Source organism: Martes martes, assembly GCF_963455335.1.
Source record: "Martes martes genome assembly, chromosome: 7".
NCBI classification, from domain to species: Eukaryota; Metazoa; Chordata; class Mammalia; order Carnivora; family Mustelidae; genus Martes; species Martes martes.
This window is the reverse complement of record NC_137894.1, coordinates 92,581,923-92,592,250: the sequence shown is the minus strand read 5'-3', so window position 1 is coordinate 92,592,250 and position 10,328 is coordinate 92,581,923.

Sequence of the window (10,328 nt, the reverse complement as noted above, 5' to 3'; positions counted from 1 at the left end):
GGAACTAAAACCTAATCAACCTGAAATTTAAAAAGCTATTACTGTGGTAAAATAAAAAATGGGGGCTCTTACTGCTAGGATAAATAGGCAGAAGAGAGAATTAGTGATACGGAAGACCAAATGAAGGAGAATAAGATGAGCAAAAGAAAGACAAACAACTATTGGACCACGAGGGGAGAATTCGAAAGATAGGTGATACCATAAGATGAAACAATATTAGAATAATTGGGATTCCAGAAGAAGAAGAAAGACAGAGAGGGGCAGAAGGTATATTGGAGTGAATTATTGTAGAGAACTTCCCTAATATGGCAAAGGAACAAGCATCAGAAACCAGGAGGCACAGAGAACCCCCCTCAAATCAATAAAAATAAGTCCACACCCCATTGTCTAATAGTAAAACTTACAAATCTTAGTGCCAAAGAGAAAATCCTGAAAGCAGCCGGGAAAAAGAAGTCTGTAACATACAATGGTAAAAATATTAGATTGGCAGCAGACTTATCTATAGAGACCTGGCAGGCCAGAAAGAACTGGCATGAGATATTCAGAGCACTAAATGAAAAAAACATGCAACCAAAAATACTATATCCAGCTAGGCTATCATTGAAAATACAAGGGAGATAAAAAGCTTCCAGGACAAACAAAAACTAAAAGAATTTGTAAACACCTAATCCGCCCTACAGAAAATATTGAAAGGGTCCTCTAAGCAAGGAGAGAGCCTAAAAGTAATAGACCAGAAAGGAACAGAGACAATATACAGTAACAGTCACCTTACAGGCAACACAATGGCACTAAATGCATATCTTTCAATAGTTATCCTGAATGTAAATGGGCTAAATGCCCCAATCAAAAGACACAGAGTATCATTATGGATTAAAAAAATAAAACCCATCAATATGATATCTACAAGAAACTCATTTTAGACCCAAAGACCCCTCTAGATTTAAAGTGAGGGGGAGGAAAACAATGTACCATGTTAATGGACATCAAGAGAAAGCTGGGATGGCAATCCTTATATCAGATCAATTAGATTTTAAGCCAAAGACTATAATAAGAGATGAGGAAGAACACTATATCCTACTCAAAGGGTCTGTCCAACAAGAATATTTAACAATTTTAAATATCTATGCCAAAACATGGGAGCAGCCAACTATATAAACCAATTGATAACAAAATCAAAGAAACACATTGAAAATAATACAATAACAGGAGGGGAGTTTAACACCTCCCTCACTGAAACGGACAGATCATCCAGGCAAAAGATCAACCAGGAAATAAGGCCTTAAATGACACACTGGACCAGATGGACATCACAGATATATTCAGAACATTCCATCCCAAAACAATAGAATACACATTCTTCTCTAGTGCACATAGAACATTCTCCAAAACAGATCACATCCTGGGTCACAAATCAGATCTCAAACAGTACCAAAAGATTGGGATCATTCCCTGCATATTTTCAGAACACAATACTCTGAAGCTAGAACTCAATCACAAGAGGAAAGTTGGAAAGAACTCAAAAACATGGAGGCTAAAGAGCATCCTACTAAGAATGAATGGGTCAACCAGGAAACTAAAGAAGAATTGAAAAAATTCATGGAAACAAATGATAATGAAAACACAACGGTTCAAAATCTGTGGGACACAGCAAAGCAGTCCTGAGAGGAAGTATATAGCGACACAAGCCTTTCTCAAGAAACAAGAAAGATCTCAAATACGCAACCTAACCCTACACATAAAGGAGCTGGAGAAAGAACAGCAAAGAAAGCCTAAACCCAGCAGGAGAAGAGAAATCATAAAGATCCCAGCAGAAATCAATGAAATGGAAACCAAATATCTATAGAACAAATCAATGAAACTAGGAGCAGATTCTTTGAAAGAATTAATAAGATTGATAAACCCCTGGCCACACTTATCCAAAAGAAAAGAAAAAGGACCCAAATTTGTAAAATCATGAATGAAATAGGAGAGATCACAACCAACACCAAAGAAATACAAACAATTTTAAGAACATATTATGAGCAACTATACGCCAGTAAATTTGACAATCTGGAAGAAATGAATGCATTTCTAGAGAAGTATAAACTACAAAAACTGAACCAGGAAAAAAATACAAAACCTGAACAGACCCATAACCAGTAAGGAGATCAAAGCAGTCATCAAAAATCTTCCAACAAACAGAGGCCCAGAGCCAGATGGCTTCCCAGTGGAATTCTACCAAATATTTAAAGAAGAATTAATACCTAGTCTCCTGAAACTGTTCCAAAAAATAGAAATTGAAAGAAAACTTCCAAACTCATGTATGAGGACAGGACTATCCTGATTCCAAAACCAGACAAAGACCCCATCAAAAAAGAGAATTACAGAACAATATCCTTGATGTACACAGATGCAAAAATTCTCACCAAAATACTAGTAAATAGGATCCAACAGTACATTAAAAGGATCATTCACCACGACCAGGTGGGATTTATTCCTGGGATGCAAGCTTGGATCAACATCCACAAATCAATCAATTTGATACAATACATTATTAAAAGAAAGAGCAAGAACCATGTGATACTCTCAATAGTTGCTGAAAAAGCATTCGACAAAGTACAGCATCCTTTCTTGATCAAAACTCTTCAATGTGTAGGGATAGAGGTTACATACCTGAATTTCATCAAAGTCATCTATGAAAAACCCACAGCGAATATCATTCTCAATGTGGAAAAACTGAAAGCTTTTCCGCTAAGGTCAGGAACATGGCAGGGATGTCCATTATCACCACTGCTATTCAACATAGTACTAGAAGTCCTAGCCTCAGCAATCAGACAACAAAAAGAAATTAAAGGCATCCAAATTGGCAAAGAAGAAGTCAAATTATCACTCTTTGTAGATGATATGATACTTTATGTGGAAAACCCAAAAGATTCCACTCCAAAACTGCTAGTACTCATACAGGAACTCAGTAAAGTGTCAGTATATAAAAGCAATGCGCAGAAATCAGCTGCATTTCTATACTTTAACAACAAGACAGAAGAAAGAGAAATTAAGGAGTCAATCCCATTTACAATTGTATCCAAAAAAATAAGATACCTAGGAATAAACCTAACCAAAGAGGCAAAGAGTTTGTACTCAGAAAACTATAACGTTCTCCTGAAAGAAATCGAGGAAGAAACAAAGAAATTGAAAAATGTTCCATGCTCCTGGATTGGAAGAACAAATATTGTGAAAATGTCTATGCTACCTAAAGCCATCTACATATTTAATGCAATCCCTATCAAAATCCCATCAATTTTTTTCAAAGAAATGGAACAAATAATCCTAAAGTTTATGTGGAACCAGAAAAGACCCCAAATAGCCAGAATAATGTTGAAAAAGAAAGCCAAAGTTGGTGGCATCACAATTCCAGACTTCAAGCTCTATTACAAAGCTATCATCATTGATGACCATAGAGTTGAGGGTCTATTTCTGGGCTCATAGATCAATGGAACAGAATAGAGAGCCCAGAAATAGACCTCAACTCTATGGTCAACTAATCTTTGACGAAGCAGGAAAGAATGTTCAATGGAAAAAAGATAGTCTCTTCAACAAATGGTGTTGGGAAAATTGGATAGCCACATGCAGAAAAGAGACAGTCTCTTCAACAAATGGTAATGGGAAAATTGGACAGCCACATGCAGAAAAATGAAACTGGACCATTTCCTTACACCACATACAAAAATAGACTCAAAATGGATGAAAGACCTCAATGTGAGAAAGGAATCCATCAAAATCCTTGAGGAGAACACAGACAGCAACCTCTTCGACCTCAGCCGCAGCAACGTCTTCCTAGGAACATCGCCAAAGGCAAGGGAAGCAAGGGCAAAAATGAACTATTAGGACTCCATCAAGATCAAAAGCTTTTGCACAGCAAAGGAAACAGTCAACAAAACCAAAAGACAGCTGACAAAATGTGTGAAGATATTTGCAAACGACATATCAAATAAAGGGCTAGTACCCAAAATCTATAAAGAACTTATCAAACTCAACACCCAAAGAACAAATAATCCAATCAAGAAATGGGCAAAAGATATAAACAGACATTTCTGCAAAGAAGACATCCAGATGGCCAACAGACACATGAAAAAGTGTTCTACATCACTCAACATCAGGGAAATAAAAATCATGTACATTCCTCAAAAAGTTGAAAATAGAGCTACCTTACAACCCAGCAATCACACTACTGGGTACTTACCCTTTATAAAGATACAAATGTAGTGATCTGAAGGGACACGTGCACCCATATGTTTATAGCAGCAATGTCCACAATAGTCAAACTATGGAAGGAAACTAGATGTCCATCAACAGATGAATGGATAAAGAAGATGCGTGTATATATATTCAATTTAAAAAGATGCATGTGTATATATACAAAAGAAATGAAATCTTGCCATTTGCAACATTGTGGGTGGAACTAGAGGGTATTATGCTGTGCTAAGCAAGTCAATCAGACAAAGACAATTATCATATGATCTCCCTGATATAGGAATTTGAGAGGCAACATGGGGGGTTGGGGGGAAACAAGATGGGATCCGGAGGGAGACAAACCATAAGAGACTCTTAATCTCACAAAACAAACTGAGGGTTGCCGGGGGGAGGGGCGGTAGGGAGAGTGTGGTTGGGTTATAGACATTGAGGAGGGTATGCGCTATGGTGAGTGCTGTGAAGTGTGTAAGCTTGACGATTCACAGACCTGTACCCCTGGGGCTAATAATACATTATATGTTAATTAAAAAAAATAAAATAGGTGTCCCTGGGTGGCTCAGTGGTTTGGGCCTCTGCCTTCGGCTTAGGTCACGATCTTGGGGTTCTGGGATCAAGGCCCCCATTGGGCTCTCTGCTTGGTGGGGAGCCTGCTTCCCCCTCTCTCCCTCTGCCTACTTGTGTTCTCTCTCTGTGTGTTAAATAAATAAAATCTTTTAAAAATAAATAAAATAAAATAAAACATAAAAAAATGTATAAGCCATGAGAAGATTTCAACTTTAAGACTATTCCTTACCTAAAAATCCACAATCACTCCTTTCTTCCTCACAGCTATTTATTCTAAAAGTAAAGTCCTCCATTGTGGTACCTGGGTGGCTCAGTCAGTTAAGTGGCTGCCTTCAGCTCTGGTCATAATCCTAGGGTTCTGGGATCGAGCCCTGCATCGGGCTCCCTGCTCAGCAGGGAGCCCGCTTTTCCCTCTTCCTCTGCTGCTCTGCCTACTTGTACTATCAATCTCTCTGTCAAATAAATAAATACAATCTTAAAAAAAATTTTTTTTAAATCTTTTTTAAAAAAAGTCAAGTCCTCCATTGATATCAGGCTAATAATTCATCAATGTTTACTCCAAGAAAAAAAAAATCCCACTAAATCAAAAGCTAATCTTTCCAAACAAATTTGTTAATTTGGAATTTTAGTTTTTAAGATTGTCCAAAATTCACAGAAAGCAGACTGATGGTTGACAAGGACTGTGGGGTAAGGAGAATAGAGAATGACTGTTTAACAGGTATGGGATTTACTTTTGGGGTGATGAAGATTTATTCACGGCAGTTCTTGCACAGCATTGTGAGTGTACTAAATGCCACTGGAGTGTATACTTTTAAATGGTTGATTTTAAGTTATGTGAATTTCATCACAATTTTTTAAAAAGAAAAAATGTGTTAACTATGCAGAAACATGAAAATATTCACACTGTACTACAGTTATACACAAGTATTAAAAAACAGGAAATAGAAGAGGAAAATATCAGTATGATTGTATACAGTAAGGATAAGTAATGTCTGAAAAACTCTTGCTTTAGTTACATGTATTTATGCATTTATTCGGTACAATATAAAACATATATCTTATTGTGGGTTGCACAAAAAGACAGAAGCCACTGCAAATAAACTCTACCTTTTATAACCTTTTAATTGTCCTTCTATGGCAGCCATGAAGTGTGAAATTCAAACCTCCATTCATTAAAAAGTGTCACTGGTCTATGAGGAGTGCAGTTAGCTAAACAGCCTCCAACTGCATTGCCATCAGGATCTGTTAAACCTTTGACTTCAATAAACTGACAGTTACCTGCAAGAGAAAAAAAAAAAAAAACTGGGCCACCAACCTACTCACAAAATCAAGTAAAAAATTAATTCAAAATTATAAAAATTAATTCAAAATGGATTAAAGACTTGAATGGAGGACTTGAAACTATAAAACCCCTAGAAGGAAACATAGGTGGTAAGCTCATTGACATCAGTCTTGCTGATTATATGTTTGGATTTGACACCAAAAGCAAAGGCAACAAAAGCAAAAATAAATAAGGGAGACTACATCAAACTAAAAAGTTTCTGTACAGCAAAGGAAACCATCAACAAAATGAAAAAGCAACCTACATAATGGGAGAAAATATTTGTAAATCATATATCTCATAAGGGATTAATATCCAAGATATATGAAGAATAACTCAATAGCAAAGCAAAGTAAAACAAAATGGAACAAAACCCCAAAGTCTGATTTTAAAATGGCAGAGGGACTGAATAAACATTTTCCCAAAGAAGACAATGAAATGGCCAACAGGTACATGAAAAGACACTCAACATCACTAATCGTCAGGGAAATACAAATCAAGACCATAATGAGCTACCACCTCACACCTGTTAGAATGGTTATCGTCAAAAAGACAAGAGATAACAAGTGTTGGCAATGATGTGGAGAAAGGGGAATACTTGTATATTATTGTTAGGATTGTAAACTGGCATAGTCACTTAAAACAATAGTATAGAGATTGCTCCAAAAATTAAAAATAAGAACTACTATATGACCCAGGATTTTACAGTTGGGTATATATCTGAAGGAAAGGAAATCACTATCTCAAAAAGATATATGCACCCCCATGTTCACTGCAGCATTATTAACAATAGCCAAGACATGGAAACAATCTAAGCATCCACTAAGAATGAATGCTAAGAGAAGTGGTATATATATACAATATAATATTATTTGGCCATAAAAAAGAAGAAAACCTTGCCATTTGCAACAATATGGATGGATCTTGAGGGCATTATGCTTAGTGAAATAAGCCAGACAGAGAAAGCCAAAAACTGTATAATTTTACTTTTATGTGAAATCTAAAAACAAAACAAAATAAAATCAAACTCACTGATACAGAGAACAGACTGGCAGTTGCCAGAGGCAGGTGGGAATGGGTAAAATGGGTGAAGGTGGTCAAAAGGAACAAATTTCCAGTTATAAAATAAATAAGTCCTGAGGATGTAATGTATAGCATGGTGACTATAGTTAATAATACTTACTGTATATTTGAAAGTTGCTAATAGAGTAGATCTTAAAAGTTATCATGACAAGAAAAAAATCATAACTGTGTTCTAATGGATATTAACTAGACATATTGTGATCATTCTGCAGTATATACATATATCAAATCATTATGTCGTACACCTGACACTAATATGATGTCATACAACAATTATATCTCAATCCCAAAAAATTTTAATTTAAAAATGGGGTTATTTTTTAAGATTTTATTTTTAAGGGCACCTGGGTGGCTCAGTGGGTTAAGCCTCTGTCTTCAGCCCAGGTCATGATCTCAGGGTCCTGGGATCCAGCCCCACATCAGGCTTTCTGCTCAGCAGGGAGCCTGCTTCCCGCTCTCTCTCTGCCTGCCTCTCTGCCTACTTGTGATCTCTCTGTGTCAAATAAAGAAGTAAAATCCTTAAGGAAAAAGATTGTATTTTTGAGTAATTTCTACATCTAATGTGGGCCCTATACATACAATCCTGAGATCAAGAGTCACAAGCTCTACTGACTGAGCCAGCCAGGCTCCCCTAAAAAAAAAATGTTTTTTAAGCCTTTGAGTCAAGGCCATCTTCTTCCCTGGAAGCTGTCACCACTATGTATTCCAGGACCTACCCATTTCTGCCCACTCCAGGACACCTCTGATGGATTACCCCAAGTCCTGTTGTGTTAGCCAATACTTTGTCAAATCTGCATTGCAATTTTAGGCTCCCTCTGCCCGATTCTGTATCAAAGTATGAATCAAAGTCTAGAGGTTTATCAGGCCCAATCCTTCTTCCTCTCCCTTGACCTTCACAGGCTTTATCTCCCAGTAAATCTCTGGTACTCCTGACTCCATTTCTTCTTGCAGGATCTAACATTAGTCATCTTTATAGCACTTACTACAACTTGTAATGTGTTTACATGTTTGTAGTAATGTCTCTATTATACAGAAATCTCTGGCAGTTTTTTCTTCTGAAGGGTCCTCCCCTCACACAGCCTGGATAACCTCCCTTTTGACTGCATCCTCATCCCTCCTCTAGGCCCAGACACAGCAGTAGTGATTATATAGTTACACCTTACATAAAGGAAACACAACTGAGAGTGAAAAGAATCTAAAATCCTGTTTCAGGGCTATATCTTACAAATGTAGGATTTCTTAACCCTTGGCATTATTGACATTTTAGATTGGTTAATTCTTTGTATTGGAAGGGCTGTCCTGCACACTGTAGGATGTTTAGCAGCATTCCTGTCCTCTACTCAATAGATGCCAGTGGCATCCCTCTCAGCTGTGACATTTATGGTTTAAATGTCTCCAAACATTGCCAATTGCCCCACTGCGGGGTGGGGTGGTGGTGGTGCAAATCACCCTTGGTTGAAAACTATCAGCCTTGAAGAAAGAGCATCTTTCTTCTGATTCTCCCCAAAACGTAAAATGCTATATGATCAATTAGTACTCTGCTGGAACTTACCATTGTCCTGGGAATATTCCTCCAGGCTAAGCAGACCCAGATGCCTTGGCAGCAGCTCCCACCCAGTGTGAGGTTTCCATTCTCTTCCTCCTTTGTCTGTCCTTTGGACCCTAGCATGTGTTACCATGAATAACAGACTTAAGCATGGACAGATTATCCAGAGGCTGACTGAAACTTAAAGGAAGGCCCATCCAGGGCAATATGTTGATGTCCCAGTGGACAAATGAACATTGTCCCTTTGCCTGCATGCCTTCTCAACACAGTTTGCTATCCATAAACTGTTTCCTCCAGTTTTGTTTGGAAAATCATTAGTTATCCTTCTATCTGTTGCTGTTCACCCTGGAGCATGTTATATACTAGCTATTTCTAATATGAAGAGTTATATTTTTTAAAAAAAATTAAAGTCTATATTTCTGAGTGTCTACCTTTAATAAGGTTCCTAGTCTGGCTGAATGTGTGAGCCATGGCCATTTTCGTAAGAGGCATAGAAACTTCTCATATTTCTATTCCAGATGCTTTGGAATATGAATGCCTATCTCCTCAAAGTCTCTCTCACACAATGCACATTTCATACACTTTCATACATATCACTTAACAGATATCTTAAGTCTAGCTTTTCCCACAAATCTTGTGCAAATTCATGTCCAGCCATTTTCTCATTATACTGCACAGACAGAAACTTCATTTTATCCATGTAGATTTGTTTTCATCTCCTCACCTCAACTGTTTTCTTTTCTTTACTTGCAGTCATTTGCATGTTTTAAATTTATATTTCGGACTCTGAATATTCGGTGTGCATAAGATTTAGTGAAAACAGGACTTAGACAAGGGGATTGCAAGAGTCACTTTAAACAATTAATCCATTACAACCAGTGCAGTCCAGTGTTAACGGGAAAATGCGACATATGGTCCTAGGATGCTGAGGAATCTTCCTGGATGAAGAATAAAATAAATTCTCCTGTCCCGTGCTGTCTTGTTGGGGAGGGGGGCGGAGTTAATGGAGAGAAGTTGCTGAATCAGAGCTGGAAGGGGTTTAGACTGAAAACATTTGTTACTCCTCTGGCACCTCTTTCTCTGCCCCCAAGACTGAAACAGGGCGCGCTACACAATGCTTCCAGCTAGCGAATGCGTCTTGCCAGAGCGCTGAGATGAGGGACGCACCATAATCCGCGGTGGTTGGAGTAGAGCATCACTGGGTGCCATCTAAGGCAAGGCTCAGTCTCAGTGCATTGTCACAAACTGCTTTGCAACCCAGAGTCGTCAAGATTAAAGCTTTTGGGATTCGATAAAATCAGGTTCAGAAAACATCACACTTCTTGGGGAAACAGCTCAAATTAAACATGCCATTGCAAGTATAACTTTGCATTCAGACTATTATGCTCTAAAGAACAAAACATTTTTTTCTCATTCTCAAATATCTGGCTGCCAGGGAAAACTAAAAGCTCTCTCAAAAGCACTCGGAAAGCTGTTTCTTCAGACAGGTGAGCAACAGATAACAGAACACCACCAGCTCTCGAACTAGTAGCGGAGGAGTGTAGCTGAGAAAGGCCAAACTTAATAAAACGCAGGAGCGCGGGA